This window comes from Nicotiana sylvestris, chromosome 10, assembly GCF_000393655.2.
Source record: "Nicotiana sylvestris chromosome 10, ASM39365v2, whole genome shotgun sequence".
NCBI lineage: Eukaryota > Viridiplantae > Streptophyta > Magnoliopsida > Solanales > Solanaceae > Nicotiana > Nicotiana sylvestris.
Genome location: NC_091066.1, coordinates 169,254,669 through 169,274,522, shown reverse-complemented (window position 1 = coordinate 169,274,522; position 19,854 = coordinate 169,254,669). Strand labels below are relative to the sequence as shown.

At 39.7% G+C, this 19,854-nt stretch overlaps 1 long non-coding RNA gene across 1 annotated transcript; it reads right to left on the bottom strand.

Annotated features, from left to right (window-relative positions):
• Nucleotides 1–16,769: 16,769 nt before the first annotated feature.
• On the bottom strand, nucleotides 16,770–18,788 carry LOC104231941 (uncharacterized). The gene is made up of 2 exons (XR_712214.2): nucleotides 18,212–18,788; nucleotides 16,770–16,986 (listed from the first exon to the last, which is right to left on the bottom strand). It is a non-coding gene; the product is annotated as an uncharacterized lncRNA (long non-coding RNA).
• Between the last annotated feature and the right edge of the window lie 1,066 nt (nucleotides 18,789–19,854).

The window sequence follows — 19,854 nt, the reverse complement described above, 5'->3', positions numbered from 1 at the left end:
TTGAATAAATAATAACAAAATCGGTAAACAGTTAAATTTGCACGTAGGTTCATAATTGTATAAAATCAGATAATCAAGCCGAATATGACAGTTGAGCGACCGTGCTAGAACCACGGAACTCGGGAATGCCTAACACCTTCTCCCGGGTTAACAGAATTCCTTATCCAGATTTCTGGTGCGCAGACTGTTAAATAGAGTTATTCTTTTCCTCGATTCGTGATTCAACCGGTGACTTGGGACACCACAAATCTCCCAAGTGGCGACTCTGAATCTTTAAATAAAATCTCGTTTCGATTGTCCTTTAATTGGAAAAACTCCCCTTCCGCACCCCTTTGCGGGGGCGCGGGTGAAAAAGGAGGTGTGACAGCTTTGGCGACTCCGCTGGGGAACAAACCCAGAATCTCTGGTTCAGGGTTCAGAATTCGAGCTTAGATAAATTGTTATATTTGGCTTTATCTGATTTTTGTTACATGTTTGGGCCTAATGTGCTAAATGCTGCTCTTACCGCTTTGATATTATCTGAACTGTATATAAACTGTGCCGAAACCCTTCTCTTCTTACCTCCGGGGAGGAGCTTGCTGGTCGAGACTCCCTATTCTATTAGTTTCATACCTTGAAATAAGAAAGAGGTCGGACAAGTTACAAAGCCGGACGATCCCGCGGGTCCCCGGTACGTAGCCCCCTCCTCGACTCGAGTTGTCTGCTCGGGTACACAGTCTAGAACAGATACCCAGGTTATGAACCTAGAATAACTCAGCTTCATGTCGGATCCCTAGTAGGAACGTTTGTTTGCATCACGTGCATTTGACTTTGGAGGCTCAACACAGGGGTTGGGTCTGTCTAGGACAGGTGTACCAAAAATAAAAACAACCATCCTGATGCATCTTACTTGCTTCTACTTGTGCATTTATTTGTTTCGGACTTGCATGTTGACCAGCTTTTGAGGAAAGAAAATAGCAGTGTAGAAAGATAATTCTGAGTTACCGGCGAACTCTGCCAAAATTTTGTGAAAAAAAAACGTTTTTTTAGTGTGATTTATTTAAACAAGTCTTGTTGTCAGAATTAGTTTATTGTCGTGGCCCGAACTACGCCGGTTTAATTCTCACAGGATGTGAGATACGTAGGCAACCCTCATCGGGTCCAACCTCCCCTTTTGCAAAAATAGCCAAAAAATTTCATTTTTAATTGTCAACATAAATAAGTCGGGTAATGCCGTTTTTTGCAAGAATAGCCGAATATTCCCGAAAGGGACGCCAGAAGGCTGACTTTGCATAAACGGTCACTTTTGATCATCCTTTAGAGTTTTGATCGGTTGACCCTCACAGCCTTAAAATCCTCATTCCTGAAGTGCTGAAAGGCCGTGTTCGGAACCAGATCTTTCTTATTATCTGTGAAATATTTTTTTTAAAAAATAGCTAATTGGTTGAGTCAAATAAATTTTATTTTTGCTTAATCACCTTAATAAGGATTTATGTCCACCAGATCGTGGAAGATTTTAAGGATCTGCAAAGGGGCCTTGCATCAAAGCCCGCGGTTTTAAGATGCAGTCGAAGCAAAGACATGTTAGAAATGGTTAAACTGCCTAGGAACATTGCATTTCCCAACGTGAAATTGCAATATGTATTAAACTCTAACGCTAACAAGTTTGTTGTTTATCCAGAGAAAGATTTCGAAACGGTTAGCTCGTTAGAACGTTCTGGCAGATTACCATTACCACACAAGATCTAAAGGGCCCATTCCAAAAAGCATGTCTGGTTCGGAAAAAAGTGTTGAGGAGGAAAAGACGGAGATGCAAATGATGAAGGAGGAAATAGACAGGTTGAGACAAGAGATAGATGGGATGCACCTAGCCTGGGCTAGCGGACAAACATCATCAATCCTTCCCCCTACTCCTACCCTCTCACCGGCTCGGACTCCGAAACACCCTCCCACTGGTCCATCAACAAGCTTCCCCATTTCCCAATACTATCAGGGGGAAACTTCCTATAATCCCCAAGCTCCACCACCCAAACAAAACCCTCCCCCACCAAATGTTCCTGTTTTCGTGGCACCTCCACCCGCCACATTGCAAAAATCATCCGATGAACCAGTGTTCACGACAACCAATACTACCCTCCTGAACTCACCTTCAAAGCAACCTAGCCATACAGTTACATCCCTCACCTTCACCTACCGGCAGAAACTGAGAGGCCGGCTAAGAATCCGGAGTAGGACGAAGTGCTTCGTAAAGTGAAAATCCTGGAGCAGTCCTTCAGGAATATCCATGGTTTAGGCAACCAAGTCAGTGTGGCCTACAAAGATTTGTGCCCATTCCCCGATGTTCAATTATCGGCAGGTTTTAAGATGCCAAAGTTCGATCTATATGAGGGACATGGTGATCCTATGGCACATCTGCGAGGTTTCTGTAGTAAGATGACCGGGGGAAGTGGAAAGGATGAGCTGCTATAGCTTATTTTGGTCAAAATTTAAGCGGGTCCGCACTGGAATGGTACACGAGGCAGGATCCTAGCAGGTGGTATACCTGGGACGATCTAGCACAAGCATTTGCAGGTCACTTCCAGTATAACCTTGAGATCGTCCCTGACCGTCTCACACTGTTGAAACTTGAGAAAAATCCTGGAGAGAGCTTCAGGGAATTCGGATTCCGTTGGAGAGAACAAGCGGCAGGAGTCGATCCACCAATGAGGGAAGGTGAAATGATGGACTACTTCTTACAAACTTTGGAGCCAACTTACTTCGGTCACCTGGTGACGTCAGTTGGTAAATCTTTCAACGAAGTAATAAAAATGGGCAGTATGGTAGAAGAGGGACTCAGGTCCAACAAGATAATGAGCTATTCGGCAATCGAGGCCACAACTCAGGCTATCCAAAGCGGCACGGGAGGTGCGCTCGGGAAAAAAAAAAGAGGAGGTCGCAACAGTCGAGGCAGGTACTTGGTCCAGATTCGAAGGTTCCCCCATCACTACCAGCCCAGACCCCATCACTCAAATTACCCACACATGCCATATGGCCTTCCATAACCCTACTACCCACCATCAAAGCCACGCTTTTCCGTCTATCACGCCCAAGCATATACCCAGCCTCCGGCTCACCCGCAATGGCATGCACCTCCCCCACAAAATATATACCCACTTCCACAAAACACATACCCACATCCACAAAACACATATCCACCTCCGGGGGCCTATAGAAATCCTCCAGGGTCAGGTTTCCGTGGGAATCAAGCTTTCAAGAATGAGAGGAAGCAGAAATATACTCCGCTGGGAGAATCTTATACTACTCTGTTCCACAAATTGAGGCAGTTAGGCCTGTTGAATCCTATTAAGCCCAAATTGCCAAATCCCCTTCCTAGAAATCTTGACCCGTCAGCGAGCTGTGAATATTGTTCGGGGGCTCTCGGACACGATACTGAGAAATGTTGGAAGTTGAAGAATGCCGTGCAAGAGCTTCTTGATACAAATAGGATCGAGGTTCAGGCTCCAGAAGCACCAAACATTAATCAAAATCCGCTACCGGTGCACCATGAGACACACATGATCGAACTAGTACACAAGGGAGGGGAGTTTAAGAAGCCCTCACAAACGGTAATGACGATCCGTGCCAGTGAAAATAGTTCGAAAGAAAAACCGACCAGTGGAAAAGCAGTGGTGCAGTGTGTAGATAACAAGCCAGTTATGGTGATGGGGGAAGGGTCCAGCAAGGCGGATGTACAGTTTATGGGGCTGAAAGCAAAAATCAACAATTGAATGGCTACTCCTCTTCCTATCCGAAGGGAGTCTTGGTAGTGGGCTCTGATTTTCTTTCTTGTTGTCTGGATTATTCCAGGGTTGTAATCCAGATTTCTTTTTGTGCTCGCCAAAGTGTGAAACCTTGCTATCCCGTATTTTAATAAAGTGAAAGTTTTTTTCTTCATTCCTTATTTTGTTTTAATTTTTCTTCTTCTTTTTCTCTTCTGAACAGTTCTCTTTATACTGGTTCTAATGACATGGCATGTACGACGGATCTTCAACCTAGTCTAAAAAATCAATCTGATTTCGAACTTATAGTACAAGATTGTGATGATGAGTCGGAATACGATGAGGATGAGGTCTTCGAAGAAATTAACAGAGAGTTGAGCCAATTTGAAAAAAAAAAAAACCAAGCCCAACTCAAATGACACAGAAGCCATCAATCTAGGGGATGCGGATGATATCAGGGAAGCTAAGATAAGCGTCCACATTGAACCAAACATCAGGGAAGAACTAATCAAAGCACTTATTGAATTCAAAAACATTTTGCATGGTCATACAACGACATGCCGGATTTAAGCACCAATCTAGTGGTTCACAAATTGCCCACTGACCCGGCATTTCCTCCCGTCGAGCAAAATTGAGGAAGTTCAAAACCGACATGAGTGTAAAGATTAAGGAAGAAGTAACCAAACAGCTGAATGCTAAGGTTATTCGGGTCACTAGATATCCTGATTGGTTGGCTAATGTGGTGCCCGTGCCAAAAAGATGAAAAAATTAGGGTGTGTGTTGATTATCGCAATCTGAACAGAGCAAGCCCAATGGCGCTTTATGTTTAACAGTTATCGAAGGGAAATGCGTCGACATGACTATCAATTCTGACGCAGTTAAGAGATATTATGTATGATTTCTTTTAATTGTAATTGTTGTTTGTTTGTACTTGGCATTTATCGAAAAATGAAATGACGGAGACAATTCTTTCTTCTATCCAAACACTTTAACCTTTGCTTCCCCTTTTGAGCTTTATTTATTCTTTCATACCCCTCTCTCAAAATCAGTATTGAAAATGAAAAGAAAAAAAAAGAAAAGAAAAATATAACACAACAAAAGTCACAAGAAAAACAAAGGAATTGGGAACTACGTTTGACTTGATTCCTCAAAGAAGGATACGTAGGCGCCTCACGGCTCGGTCATAGTGTAACAAAAAAAAAATCCCCAAGCAAGAAGAACTGGGGCAGAAGTTGTGTTTATAATTTTGGAAAGAAATTTTGATTCCAAGAGTTGTACTGTTTCACCCCTCCAAATTATTTTGAACTTTTGATACCCCTTTTCCTTTAGCCATACACAAAAACCAATATTGATGTCCAAAAAAGACCTCCCGATCAGTATCCGAGAAGTGCCAAGTCATGCAAACGGAAGTCGGAAACAACACTCTGATCCCCAGCAGAGAAGAGGATCATAAACTGGAAATGAATTGATAGCCGAAAAGAATCCCGGCAGAGAGAGTCATATCGGTAACACTCCGATCCCCAACTTAAAAAATAAATTAAAATGAAAGAGTCTTATCGGTGAAAACCTTCACAGGCACCATAAGGCAACGGAAGATGAGAGAAATAAAACGAAAGAGTCTTATCGGTGAAAACCTTCACAGGCACCACAAGACGACGGGAGTTGAGAGAAATGAGAGAGTCTTATTAGTGAAAACCCCTCGAAGGGCACTATGAGGCGACAGGACAAGATTGGCGGGAAGGATCCGCATTTGGTAAAGAGTTGAGTAATTGTTTATCCCCAGCAAGATGAGGCTGTCCGAAGGATTGATTCAATAGACTGGGATGATTAATCCGGAATGCACGACATGATCGTTGGGATCGGTTATATCATCCAGATAAGTTCTTTTCTTTCTTTCTCCCCAGCCTTTGTTCAGAAAGACTTCTTCTTTTTCTATTTTTTGAAATCATCACTTTTTAATTTCTTGGTTTAAAGACTTTGTCTCCCCAGCAATTTGTTTTTGAAAAGGATTTTCAGAGCTTACTACCAGTTGCCAAAATGGTGCAAAGCAAAAAGGCAAATAGGACAGGCCAAAATAAGGCGACAAAGCGAAAAGAAGTCTGTCGTAAGACCAAATGATGAATGGGTCTAGATCCCAAGAGGACTAAATTTCCAAGGGAAGTTGGAGAGAAACGGAAAAAGCAACAGTTAAAAGGTTATGTGGATCCCCAACAGATTTGCGAGATACAGGAACAACTCTGACAGATTCTCGACCAAGTTCCGCAATGGTCGGACAACACAGAGCAGGGAAGGAAGAGAAAAGAAAAACCATCCCCAACAGAAGTATCATCCTCAACAAATAATATCATCCCCAACAAGTTTTGTAGCAAAGAAGAGAAAGGAAAAAAGGAAAAACCATCCCCAGCAGAAGTGGCACGACCACTCACCACATTTTAAACTAACAAATGTCTCTTTGATTTGAAACAGGGAAAAGAGATATTATTGACAGTAGGAAGACATTGCCACAAAGAAGATTATCAAACTGGGGCAGAAATTTTCATGAAATCAGATACTCACTTGGGGAAGATGGAAGATAACACAAGTTTTGAAGGAAGTTGAATTCCCCGCAGTTTACGGGAGAAAGAATACAAGTTTTAAAGAAAGCAATCTTGAAAGAAGCAAGATAACCCAAGTTTTAAGGGTAATGGTCTTTGAATCAGTATCATCCCTACCATTGTTAAAGGGAGGAAAGTAACTAGTCTTAAAGAAGGAAGATAATTCCCCAACAATATTATCCCCGGCAAGTTTCAGAGAAGTGAAAACACCAGCTTGAGGAAAGTAGTTCCAAGTGGAAGGAAGACACTAACTTTAAAGGAAGTAGTCTGTGAAGAAGGAAAATAACATAGTTGTGAATAAAACACCGGTGTTGTCCCCAGCAGTTTTCAGAGGAATAAGATACCAGTTTTGAGGGAAGCAGTTGAAAGAAGATGATTCAAGTTAAAGGAGTCAGGAGCCCGCCTGGAGAATAGAGGCTGAATTATTTTTAAGTTGTTGTTGGAGTCAGGAGCCCGCCTATAGAATGGAGGTTGTTAAATTTTAAGTTGAAGAAGTTGGGAGCTCGCCCATATAACAGAGGAATACATTTCAGTCTTTACATTTCAAGTTTTGAAGTTGGGAGCCCGCCCATATAACAGAGGAATACATTTCAGTCTTTACATTTCAAGTTATGAAGTTGGGAGCCCGCCCATATAACAGAGGAATACATTTCAGTCTTTACATCTCAAGTATTGGAGTTGGGAGCCCGCCCATATAACAGAGGAATACATTTCAGTCAATACATTTCAAGTTTTGAAGTTGGGAGCCCGCTCATATAACAGAGGAATACATTTCAGTCTTTACATTTCAAGTGAAGTTGGGAGCCCACCCATATAACAGAGGAATACATTTCAGTCTTTACATTTCAAGTTTTGAAGTTGGGAGCTCGCCCATATAACAGAGGAATACATTTCAGTCTTTATATTTCAAGTTTTGAAGTTGGGAGCCCGCCCATATAACAGAGGAATACATTTCAGTCTTTACATTTCAAGTTTTAAGTTGGGAGCCCGCCCATATAACAGAGGAATACATTTCAGTCTTTACATTTCATGTTTTGAAGTTGGGAGCCCGCCCATATAATAGAGGAATACATTTCAGTCTTTACATTTCAAGTTTTGAAGTTGGGAGCCCGCCCATATAACAGAGAAATACATTTCAGTCTTTACATTTCAAGTGAAGTTGGGAGCCCGCCCATATAACAAGGGAATACATTTCAGTCTTTACATTTCAAGTTTTGAAGTTGGGAGCCCTCCCATATAACAGAGGAGTACATTTTAGTCTTTACATTTCAAGTTTGAAGTTGGGAGCCCGCCCATATAACATAGGAGTACATTTGAGTCTTTACATTTCAAGTTTGAAGTTGGGAGCCCGCACATATAATAGAGGAATACATTTCAGCCTTTACATTTCAAGTTTTGAAGTTGGGAGCCCGCCCATATAACAGAGGAATACATTAAAGTTTGAAGTCAGTAAAGCAGAGTGTTACAACAACAACAAAAAAATCCCCAGCAGAGGAAGGCAGTTCAAGATTCGATGAAAAATAATGCGAAGCTCACGAGAAGGAAATAAGCAGTTCGAGATCGGCAGTCAAGGGAGAATACAAGACAAATCAGAAAGAAAGAAACATCAAAGGAAACATTAGTCACCGAGACATCAAAGCAACAAGAGACACAAGAGCACGACTGAAGATCTAGATAAGATTTTGTAATTCATGGACTATAGTTTAGTCTAGCTTTTGTTTTCTTTCAGCATGGTGTAATAAGGAGGTCGGAAAGCAGTAATAATAGCATGCAACAGCAGTAACGGCAAAATCACAGTCCCATGGTAGTCCCAGCTACCAAAACTTCCCGAACTACATTAACCTGATTCCCTTCTAGCCAGGGATATGTAGGAAACCTTTGAAGCAAAGGTTCGGTTAAATCTTTTCAAAAATGCTTCGCACGGAGTAGCCGAACGGGCAAAAATCGCTCGTATCCGCTCACTTTATCTTTGCACGAAAACTCTTCGTGTTTTCGGACAAATAGGGGCAGCTGTGAGCACGTAATTTTTGCCCTACGAGAACTACTCCCAAAAATTCAAAATAAAATAATTTTGTTTGTTTGCAATTGTTGTGAATTTTGTTTTATTTTTCTTGTATTATTGGCATTTTTCTATGAATGTTTAGTAATGAAAAATACAAAAATATATGTGTTGCATTTGCATTTACAATTTAGGATTAATTAAACAGTAATTTGTTTTACGAAAATAAAAAATCGAAAAATAACGTACTTCGCATTTTAGTGTTTAATGTCAAATTGTGTGATTGTCTTTGTATTTAATTTTGGGTGATAATTATTATTAAGGGTTAATTAGTATTTTCTAAGCTAATTTTTGGCTTTACAATTTATTAGGATTTAAAAAAGAAAAAAAAAAGAAGAAACAAGAGAAGAAAGAGTTTATAAACTCGGACCAGGCCCAAACAATATGTCCAGGCCCAGTCCGAATACCCCTCTTACCCGGTCCAACCGACCTGGCAATGCGACGTCTAAACGACGTCGTATCTGTCACATCCAATCTTAGTCATCCATCCCAATCCATCAACGGCCAAGATCATCTCTCTTTTACCCATTCCTATACCCGCCCCGCCCCAGAACTTAAACGAAACGACCCCGTTTCGCTTGGGTTTGATCACAACCGTTAGATTTTTGTAATCCAACGGCTCACATTAACCCTTTCAATCTAATATACCAGAACACCCCAGACCCATTACCCCATCTCATTTCCAACCCCCCCCCCAGTCGTCTCTTTCAGAGACGAATCAAACGACCCACCAAACCCTAGCCGCCCTCGTTCCCTTTGCCTGAAAACCCGGCGGCCTGAGGTTCGATGGCCCTCGAACTCACACCCCTAAACCACTTTGACCCCCTCAGTCCAAATCTATACCCTTTGACCTTGAATCATCCCAGCCTGTTTCGAATCTTCGATCGAAGAATCAAGTAAAACGTGAACCTACCCAATCAGCCCCAAACTAACACCGAGTAATCCCCTTTGACCTCCTCATCCCGAATCCGAGTAAAACTCGTCGAATGGCAGATCTAGGGATCGAACGGTTCGAGACTGTTTCGAGGGCTGCCAGGGTCGAATGAGTTCTAGTTAGTATTATAAGCCTATCTTTGACGAAATAGACAGATAATACTAACTGGAAATCAATTTCGAAAGGCATGCTGGTGGGATCCGAAAACCAGTAAGTTCTTCTTAGTTTCTCCCTTTTCTTTTTATTTGATTATCTTTGTTAAGCTGTAATTAGGTTCTTCTTTAGGTTTTAATTTAATTTAATTATAGGTTCTTAATCCAGTAAATATCCCGCCTCTATTTCTGATTCTTGTTAGTTTAAATACTCCAATGTTCGTTTGAGTAATTCAATCGATTAATTGTTAGTCTTATTGTTGTTATAGTCTGTGTCTTTAAGTGTATGATTTTAGATTTTAGGTTGCTTTTATTTGTTGTGATTCAGTGGCTTGAATGCTTCATTTTTCTTTTAGTTATAATAAAAAATCGCAACTGAGCATTAGAAGTCAGATTGTCTTATAGTTGAATTGTTTCTAATTTGTGCTAAAAATTCGGATTTTCATCTTTTTCCAGTGTGTGTTTACTGTTTGATTGTTTTCATTCATATTTATCTGCACTGTGATGTTTGCCTCATTTTATAACTAATTAAAACTCCCAAGACCTTAGTTGAACGATTAGGATAGTAATTTCAGAGATTCGAGGGGGTAATTTGGGAATTGAAAACATGAAGAAATGGATAGTTTGAGTGTTTTGTTTACTAAGTACTAATGTACCATTAAAATAATGCATTTGTTTAATAATTAGTGGGGAACACAACATAATAACATGGGAGCACAATGATAAAAGGCAAAAGGGATACATGTGGGAGGATATACAAGCTGTAAAGGAGAAAATCTGAAAAGAGGGAGGCGAGTTTGGTCTTTAAATAGAACACAATAGAGAAGAAAGAAGGGGGGCGGAGAGAGCAGTATACACTCGATATACACACTGGACACTAGATATACAGGGGCAGAATTCATTTTGGATCTGTTTGTTTGAATCAAAATTCAATACCAGTTGGTTTGGTCAAGGTTGTGTTTGGGTGTTCTTTTTTTTGGTTTCTACTGGGTTCATACTATTCCTGGTTTGGTCGAGTTAAGCTCTGGGCTGTTGTTGATTTCTGCCCGTTACTGCTGCTTGTTGATTGTTGAATACCAGTTGACTACTTGCTGCTGACCTCTCCTTTTCTATTTGATTCGATTTCCAGGTACACATCTCAGACTGTTTCAATGTATTGTCTCCTGTCGGAATAGCGAAAATGAAACTGAAGTTTTCCGCCGTAGATCCGTTGTCCTCATAATTTCATTATGTTTTTATATAACTTATGTAGTTTGGTTTGCTGTATGCTGTAATTAATTGGGGTGTATAACTGTACTGATTAAATTGAACTATGTAGGCTGCTGGACTGTTGATTTATGGTTATTCTAGGTTTAGACTTAGTATGGTTAATATTTATTTAGTTGAGCATTTGGCTGTTTAAAATTTAAGAACCAAAAGCAGTTTAAAATTACAACCAAGTTGAAAGCATGAGGCACTGACAACATCAAGTTCATTTCTAAGCCAAACGTGCTTCAGTAGTTGGAATTTTGACATAACGGTTAATATTAGTTCAGGGCTTAAACCATTTCTCATGAGTAAGTTTCTTTTAGTTTGATTGGCATGTGAACTCAAATGGTCCTCCCAAATTAATATTAGTGTTTGAGTATAAGTCAGTGAAGCAATGGTCAAGTCTGTTAAGTTTTGATCAATAAGTTGGTCAATTTGATTTAGGTAGCATAAGTTGAATCCATATGATAATCGTGTTCTCTATTTCAATAGCAGGTTCATTAATGCCAATTAGTAATATTAGTTCGGATCAACCTAAAAATAACCGGGTTTTCACGATCGTGTTTCCAGTATCTAATACATAAGTATTCTGAGTCTTAAACTAGGACTCTAGGAATCACTATTTCATTAATTTCTAATAAGTAAATATGGCTTCTCCTCGATTCTAATTGTTAAGCACGTTTGAATAATCTGGATAATCTCAGTGAATAAATTAGGATTTCTTTTTTAAAAGATGAATAAAGTAGAAAATCATAGTCGCTTTAGAATATCCTTGAATAAAAAATGAGATGAGCCTCGCCGAATAAAAAATACAAAATTGCGGGGCCCTCAATAAATATTTATTTTAAAATACTTAAACTTAGAGACGGGCCGTTTAGCCAATTCCACGGCCTTCCCCAAAAGATAACAACGCGCAAGTCACTTCCGGCGTTTTAAATTATTTACTTTCTTAAACTCGGGTGCACATTTATGTGACCCAAATCCAAATCTCAACGAAGTTGGAACGTATCGAAAATTGCGGGTACATTTATGTGGCGCAATTCGAGATGCATTCTCACGACATTGCAATTCTTTGAATAAATAATAACAAAATCGGTAAACAGTTAAATTTGCACGTAGGTTCATAATTGTATAAAATCAGATAATCAAGCCGAATATGACAGTTGAGCGACCGTGCTAGGACCACGGAACTCGGGAATGCCTAACACCTTCTCCCGGGTTAACAGAATTCCTTATCCAGATTTCTGGTGCGCAGACTGTTAAACAGAGTCATTCTTTTCCTCGATTCGGGATTCAACCGGCGACTTGGGACACCACAAATCTCCCAAGTGGCGACTCTGAATCTTTAAATAAAATCTCATTTCGATTGTCTTTTAATTGAAAAAACTCTCTTTACGTCCCTTTGCGATGGCGCGGGTGAAAAAGGAGGTGTGACACTAACTACTAAAAACAAAAAGAAAAACGGACTCAAACCTTTAAGAAGGTTGTCACGCCATCCATCATTGGGAAGAGCCACCTGGTTCACACAAAATCTTCCTTTGGAAAGAACCTTGGCATTAAGAAAACCAAAGGCTTATTGCAAACTTTAAAAATAAGAAGCTATGAATCACAAATAAGAAGCTAAGAACAAAAAATTTGCGGAAAGTAGAATGAATATATACAAGAGGGGATTTGAATATACAATAGATGGGATGAATATGTATAATGTAACATATATACAGACCCAAAGTAAAATAAAAGTGCGATAAATGTAACGAAATATTAAAATTATATACAACCCAAAGATGAAAAATCAAGAAAGCATAAAAAATGTTAAATATATACAACCATCCGAATGTAGGTCCTACCCCCTCAAATGAAAGATGGAATTGTCCCCAATGCCAACTAAACCAAATAAAGCATCAAAAGAGAAAGGAAAAAGGGTATAGGGACTCCCTATGGCATGTTTGTCTGCATAGGCTCCTGAGTGGTCCCAGGGTCCTCACTATGCTCGGGAGCCTCAGACTAGTTCCCGATGACCTGCTGCTGTGCTACTGGGACCTGGGCCTGGACAGCTCATGAAGTGCATCTTGTGGCTGATTGGAGGAAGCCTCCGGTGGGTCGGCCAACTGGATGACTGCATCATCCGCTCTAGGAATCATCCTCTTCCTCTTGGGAGGCCTTTGTGACTGCTCTGGCTAGGAATGAGCTGCGGGTACTGGGTCCTAGAGCAATAAGTCTAAAGGCAGCCGACCTGCCTTTAGTCTGTCAACATCAGCTCTTAACTCCTTCACGGACTCCTTGGATGCCCGTGTCTTTCTCAGCTTCCTGTACTCCCGAGCAAGCTCCTTGAGAGCCTTGCTATGTGAATCAACTACCTCAGTCAGTACCTTCTGAGTGTCGAGTATTTTCTTTTGGTTGTCCAATATCTCCTTGTGGTAGGACGCACTCTGCATCCAGTTGTTGATACTAAAAAGTGCTTGGCTCAGTCGGTGGGCAGTAATATGATGCGCACGGGAGGATGGAATCTCCGGGTCCGCTGAGGTGGATGGACCAGGAGGGATAGCAGTGGAAGTAGAGGCAGGCTCAGCAGGAGTCACTACCACAACTGGCTCTTCAGACTGGCCAGTTGGAGCAGTAATTGTACCTTTGAAATTCTTGCTCTTGGGGTTATCACCCCCTACATGTTATACCAGGAAAAAGGGGCCTTCGCTTTGACTTTGATGTCGAAGGGCCTCTTTTCCACTTCCAGATCCCGGAAGTACATAGTGAGAAAACTGGGGAACGGGTAGTTTCTGTCATGCTCAGCACCCACAATTGTAATAATTCTTGACATCACATTCCCCACATTTATTGGGTACCCCGCCATGATCGACACCACCAAAATTGCTTGGTGAAGAGGTAGGGAGTTGTCATGTGTCGTGGGGTCCAATCTGCTATATACAAATGTCTCCCACCTCCGTGCCTCGAAATTCAGACTACGTCTCAAAATCTTGACGCGTGCAGTCAACCAGTCAGGGGTGGTACCCGAGATTGCTAGGTATTGTGCTAGCCAGGGACGGACCTCCTTGCCCATTTCCATCTTTGCAATGTATATGGTCTCATCCTCCTCATTAAAGCCAAGGTAATCGTTTATTGTCTTCCCGTCAAACAACACTTTCAGGTTTCGAACCTTGGTCACCTTGGAGCCCTTTTTGATGTGGACAACGTTGGTGTAGAATTCCTTGACCAAGTGTTCCTTGGTATCCCCACACTCATCCAAAAAATATTCCCAGCCCACTCTCTCCCTAAATTGCCTCCTCACATTGGGGTTGTGAGGTAGCAAGTCTCTATCTACAAAACTCCTCTCCGGGATCAACTTTCTCACCGACCACCATTCCCGGAATTTATGATATGCTACCTCACTAACAAATCGGTCTTGCCACACCTCTACCTTCCTAGTTCTAGCAATACCCCCCACCTGTGGTTTACCTCCTTCTCCTACTTCCTCTTCTCCCCCTATTTCTTCCTCATCACCTACTGCACCCTCTCCAGATATGAAGTTGTGGGAGAGGTGGAGTATTCCCCACTACCTTCACCTGAGCCCTCAGACGACCTAGAAGAAATGTTTATGGAAGCTTGTGCAGCGGGGGATGCCGGAGGTGTGTCTCTCAGCATGTTCCTCTCCGGCCAGTCAGGGATGTATTCTGGCATAGAGTCCGAATAGATCTCCCGGGAGGGCTCGTACTCACTCCCCGACATGTCAATGGCTCTGTCAGTAGCTTTTATCATCTTCCTCATGTTTTTGATGTTTTGCCTAGCTTGGGAAGTGAGTTTTATCATTTTTTGCTTCCCTCCCTAGGAGGATTCACCTCTGCCATGTTGTTTAGATCCTTTACCCTGTTGTTTCACCATTGTCTGCAACCACAATCAAGTAAACTTGTTAGAATCAGTAGACAGTGAAACGCAGTGTTGCAGAATGGGAGAAAAAATTGCAGACATGTTGCAGAAGTCACCCAATGCGGACTGCACAAAATGGTGTGCGGCCGCACAGGGGCCACTGCGGACCGCACAAAATGTCCATGTGGTCCGCACAGAGGTGGGGTTCAGACTACCCACTCTCTGTATCCAGGCAGTGCGGACCGCACAAAATGTAGTGCAGCCGCACAAGGGGCAATGTGGTTCGCACAAAATGTAGTGCAGCCGCATTTCCTGAGGTTCAGCTTTCAGAACAATAAGCAGTGTGGTCTGCACAAAATGATACTGCGGACCGCACAGGTCTTCTAGCACGGTCCACATAAAATGGACCACGGACCGCATAGGCTTCAATCCTCAAATCTGGCACCTCTCTGATCTTGGGTTTTGCGGACCGCACTAAATCGAGTGCGGCCGCATTGCCTTCAGTGCGGACTGCACAAAACCTAGTGCGTCCGCATTGCATCTTTGCCTGGAAATCAACCTCTCTGAATCTCCTAGTGCGGACCACACAGAATGGTGTCTGGCCGCACTGGGCCTGCTTTGCCGGAGCTTGTCTTGTCTTTGGTACTTGTGCAAGTTTCACTCATTTTGAGTTGATCTTTGACATCTTGTCACTTTGTTGATCAAACCTGCAATCAAGCACAACTTGTGAGCCTTTTGGGACTATTTTGTACAAATTACTAATCAAAACTTAAGCAAGAAGGAGTATAAAATGTATTAAAATCCCTAGTTATCACACATCCTCATCAGGTTTGATTTATATGAAGCTTATGTTGTTGCTGCTTCAAAAGTTGTTAATCATCTACTCGTTAATGGTGATTAACATCTCCTTATTCTGCCACCATTGCTCGACGGCGGATTTGCCGGAAATTAGGGTTTGTTCTTGAACAAAGACGATAGAGTTTGGGGCTGAGCAACTTGATTTTCTGTTAATATATTTCAATGTATTTTCAACGTATATATTTTCATGTATTTCATTGTATTCATTGTCTTTTATTCATTGTAATTCAATGTATCTCGTTGTATTCCATGTAGTTCATTGTATTCACTGTCTTTTTTTCAATGTATTTCAATGTATCCCGCTATATTTTATGTATTTTATGTATTTTATTCTGTTCACACTCTCTCTCTATATACCATGAATGTATTCATATGCTTTTTTAATTAATATAATTTATGTATTCAGATGTATTATATAATTTCTCTGAAGATTGCTATGTTTTGGGGTATTTTCGGTTGAGAATCTTTTTTACAACCGAAAATACAAATTTTGAGTGTTATAATTGAGTTTGTTGAGTCATATTAGGAATCTATTATGTTAATTGATATATTTTCCGTTTAAAAACAGTGTAATCCATTGTTTTACACCGTAAATACAGTCAAATACAAGAATCTGTCCAGCTGTAATCTCATGTTTCATGCCATGAATACAGTTGAATACACTCGAATACAACAACTGATTAGCTGGACTTCCCTGATTCACGCCTATTTTTGCTATTGTATTCATGAATACAGTAACTTAAATACATCTAATACATCTTATAACAACACAAAACGTATCTACAATCCGTAATATAGCAAATGGTATCTATAGATAGCTAATTACCACTAAAAGATAGTGTTTTATGAAAATTTCTCAAAACTAAATGATCCATATCTCTTCCTTTTTAATGGATAAGTAATACACTACTAAACTAAGGAAACTCTAAATAATAAATAAATAAAACGAGCAGCCAGCAAAATACAAAATAATAATTTTGATTAATAAATTAAAATGCATGGACAGATCTCTTTTTACTTAACAAATTGTTACCACCCAACTCACCTGCTAAAAGAGAAAATGCATATTCACTCGCTAAATTTGTATACTTGACTAACCTATTAAAGTTCATTAAAATTGGAAACCAAATTAGTTCACTCCAATACCTGAAAGTCGAACTTAATGAACTATGTTAAAATCTATCAACCTTCAAACACCTCTTTTTACATCATGCTTACTCTAACCAATTTAACTTGAACATTGATTATAAGAAACACCTAACAATAGTACATGCTTAAAAACACCTCATCTTTCGAGAATTTAAGACAAAGTAAAACATGTCAAAAACATATTGGCTAGTCTATGATCTTTCTGTGACTAGACGGGATTAACAAAGTGCTTTAATTAACATTTAAGGAAGAATAGAACTTCAAGCTATAAATTACATATACACATGCCTAAGCCATACATAAAAACATTAAAGCACTTAAAAAGACTCATAAAATGAATTCAATCCTATTCCAGCAGTCCAAACAGGTTCAAATCTTGATTCATTGCTATGAAAATCTGTATTACAAAAGTTCAAAAGTTACCTGAAGAGCAGAAATACGATACAGCAGTGAAAACGAGCAAAAATGACAACAGAAAAAGAACAGCAAAAAATGAGCAAAAACGACAGGAAAAACACAGCTTTGTGATCCAAGAATAACGTAAAAAAAACAACAAGAAGCACCTGAGACTATTCCCTAGTAATTTCAAGAATTACCTAAGAGATCCTTCTATTTTGAACTCAAAGATTCTAACTCACAAAAGCTTGCAATTTTCAGCTTACTATTAGATGTTCAGCTACTCTTTTACTCTCAAAGATGTGTCTTTTTTAATGAGTAGATATCTCTAGCAGATGTGTGATAGATTGTGTGTCCTAAAAATGCGGAAAGAGGAGCTCTTAAGTAGGAAATAAAAGCAATTTTTGGACTAATTTTATGTGCCAAAACAGTCCTCTTTTTACCAAAATTCTGACACAAAGCAAAGTAGCTATACTTCAAGCATGCTTCAGATAGTAGAAGCAAACTAACATGTACCTATTTCATGATTAACATATCTAACTTTCAGCTTTACACCAAATCAGTTCCCTCTATTTGATTCAAACCAAAAACAAGAAGCAAATAACTAGAACTCAACTAAATACTACAAACATCTAACTAAACCTTAAACTAAATTATTAATCGATCAAGAGAAATCATACCTTAAAAATTAAGGCTAAGCTAAACGCTTTTTAAATGGGAAGCAATTAGAAAACCAACTAATCAAAGACGAAATCAGAAATACTAAACATGAATTAGTCAGAACTTAGACCAAACTAACTACAATCAAACACAAAGGGAAAAAAAGAGAAATAAAATTGCTAGAAGCCTTTAATCTGATTTAGACATCTAATTATACTATCCAAAAATGACTTAAACAAACAAAGCAATTAAACCGACAAATAGTTATGCTAAAATTTAGTTGATTAGTACAACTAATTAAGCATGATTTAAGAGAAACGACAATTAAAAGCTAAAAAATTATACACTTGAACCTAAACCTAAACTTCGGAGCTAAGCCAAATACATGTTAACAGTAGGGTAAAACTAATGAAATCGATTAAGTTAAACAAAACAAAATTATAACCTAGATTGAAAGCGAACTAAAATGATTATTAATAGAATTTAAACTAAAAATAAAAGATCTAAAAATCAATCAAAAGGTAACAGAAAATTCGACTACAAAGAAAAAGAGATTAGTATTTTACCTAAGCGCTCGAGCTTCAAATCAATAGTACAACACGACTAGACGGCAAATCGATCTCTACGCCTCTTTTTCTCGATGACAAATGCTGAAAAATACAAACTTTGGCGATGCAAAGTTGATTCCAGCACTGTGTCAGGGAGAAAGAGTAGCTCGAGACCGTGTTTATACTAGAAAAGAGGCTCAGTAGCGGCAGTGAGGTAGCTGGCCGGAACTAGGCCACATTTTGGCCGAATTTTGGAGGGGATTGAAGATTTTGAGGCGTGAAATGGAGAAGAGGAGAGTGAGAGGAGGCCGGTGCTATAAAATTTTTGGAGTTTGAGGTGGTGAGCGGCGGCTAGAGTTTCAGTTATTTAGATTTATGGAGATTGAGAAGGGTTTCGGGGATTTGGGGTTTGGATTGGTGTAGAGGATGAAGAGAGGAAGAGATTGGTATAAGTCTTATGGTGTTTGGACGTGTGCCGCTGCCATGGGCGATTTTCGGCGGGCGCCACCGCCGTGGAGGAGGTAGGCAGCAGAGATGGGGAGACGGAGAAGAGGGAGTGAAGAGAGAGGAAGAAGAAAGTAAAATAAGGCAAAATGGGGGCAAAATTTGTCTTCCTTAGGTGTTAAATACGAGAAGTGAAGATCAAAAGAGGGCCGTTGGATCAGGTTAAGATGGGTGGCTGAGATTCAATCTCACCCACTTAACCAAAACAACATCGTTTTGGCGTCTTCCAGACAGCCCATCCGGAATGGGTCTTGGAGCTACTGGGCCTACGATTTTGGTTCAATTTTGACTTTAAAATGATAAACCCAATCCCTTAACCCCTTTAACAAACTAATTAAACTGAAATATAATTCATAAATTTATAAATGCACACACAATAATCATATACTGTAGAAGAAAAAAGAAAATCAAAAATTAGGCATTTACAAGTATTATTACAGAGTAATAGTAATAGTTTATTTTAAAATGGAGACTTCACAATACTTTCTTGGTCAATTTACATCCCATCTGACTTATTGAGCACCACGAGTGAGGGCTTTCCTCTTTTTTGAGCACCACTTACATTCGGAGAGTTTATTCTCTAGATGGTCACTTAACTTATGAGAATATCACTATCAAAGTCACTTTAATTTGTTTGGTTTAGAATAACAAAGTCATCCAACAAAAATAAAAAAAATCCATTTGACATATCATCTCATATAAACATATATTTAATGATAAAATTTATTTAACACGTACTCCTTATATCCGTTTAATCCACCCGATGGGATTATAGGTCTATATTAATATAACAAAGTTTCAGCTTTTAACTAAGTAAATTCTTGTTAAAAGGACCGAAGTAACAAGGATAGACAAACCTTTTGACTGATGGAAGTACTTACTTCATGTTTTCAAGTCACTAAATTAGCTTTTTTTAATCTCAAAAATACCCGTGAGGTAATTAAATAACTGTACTTGCTCTTGTTGTATTCCCACCAAATCTCATATTAGAAGTTCTATTTTTGTTCTATATTCAAGTTTTGTTGAGATACATAACAAAGCTATTACATAACCGCTTGGGCTTCTTCCTTTTTCTTTCTTCTTTTACTTTGGGCCTAGAAGCCCACCTTGTATTTATTTTGTTACATAGCAGAATGGGTTTTATTAGGGAAAACTAC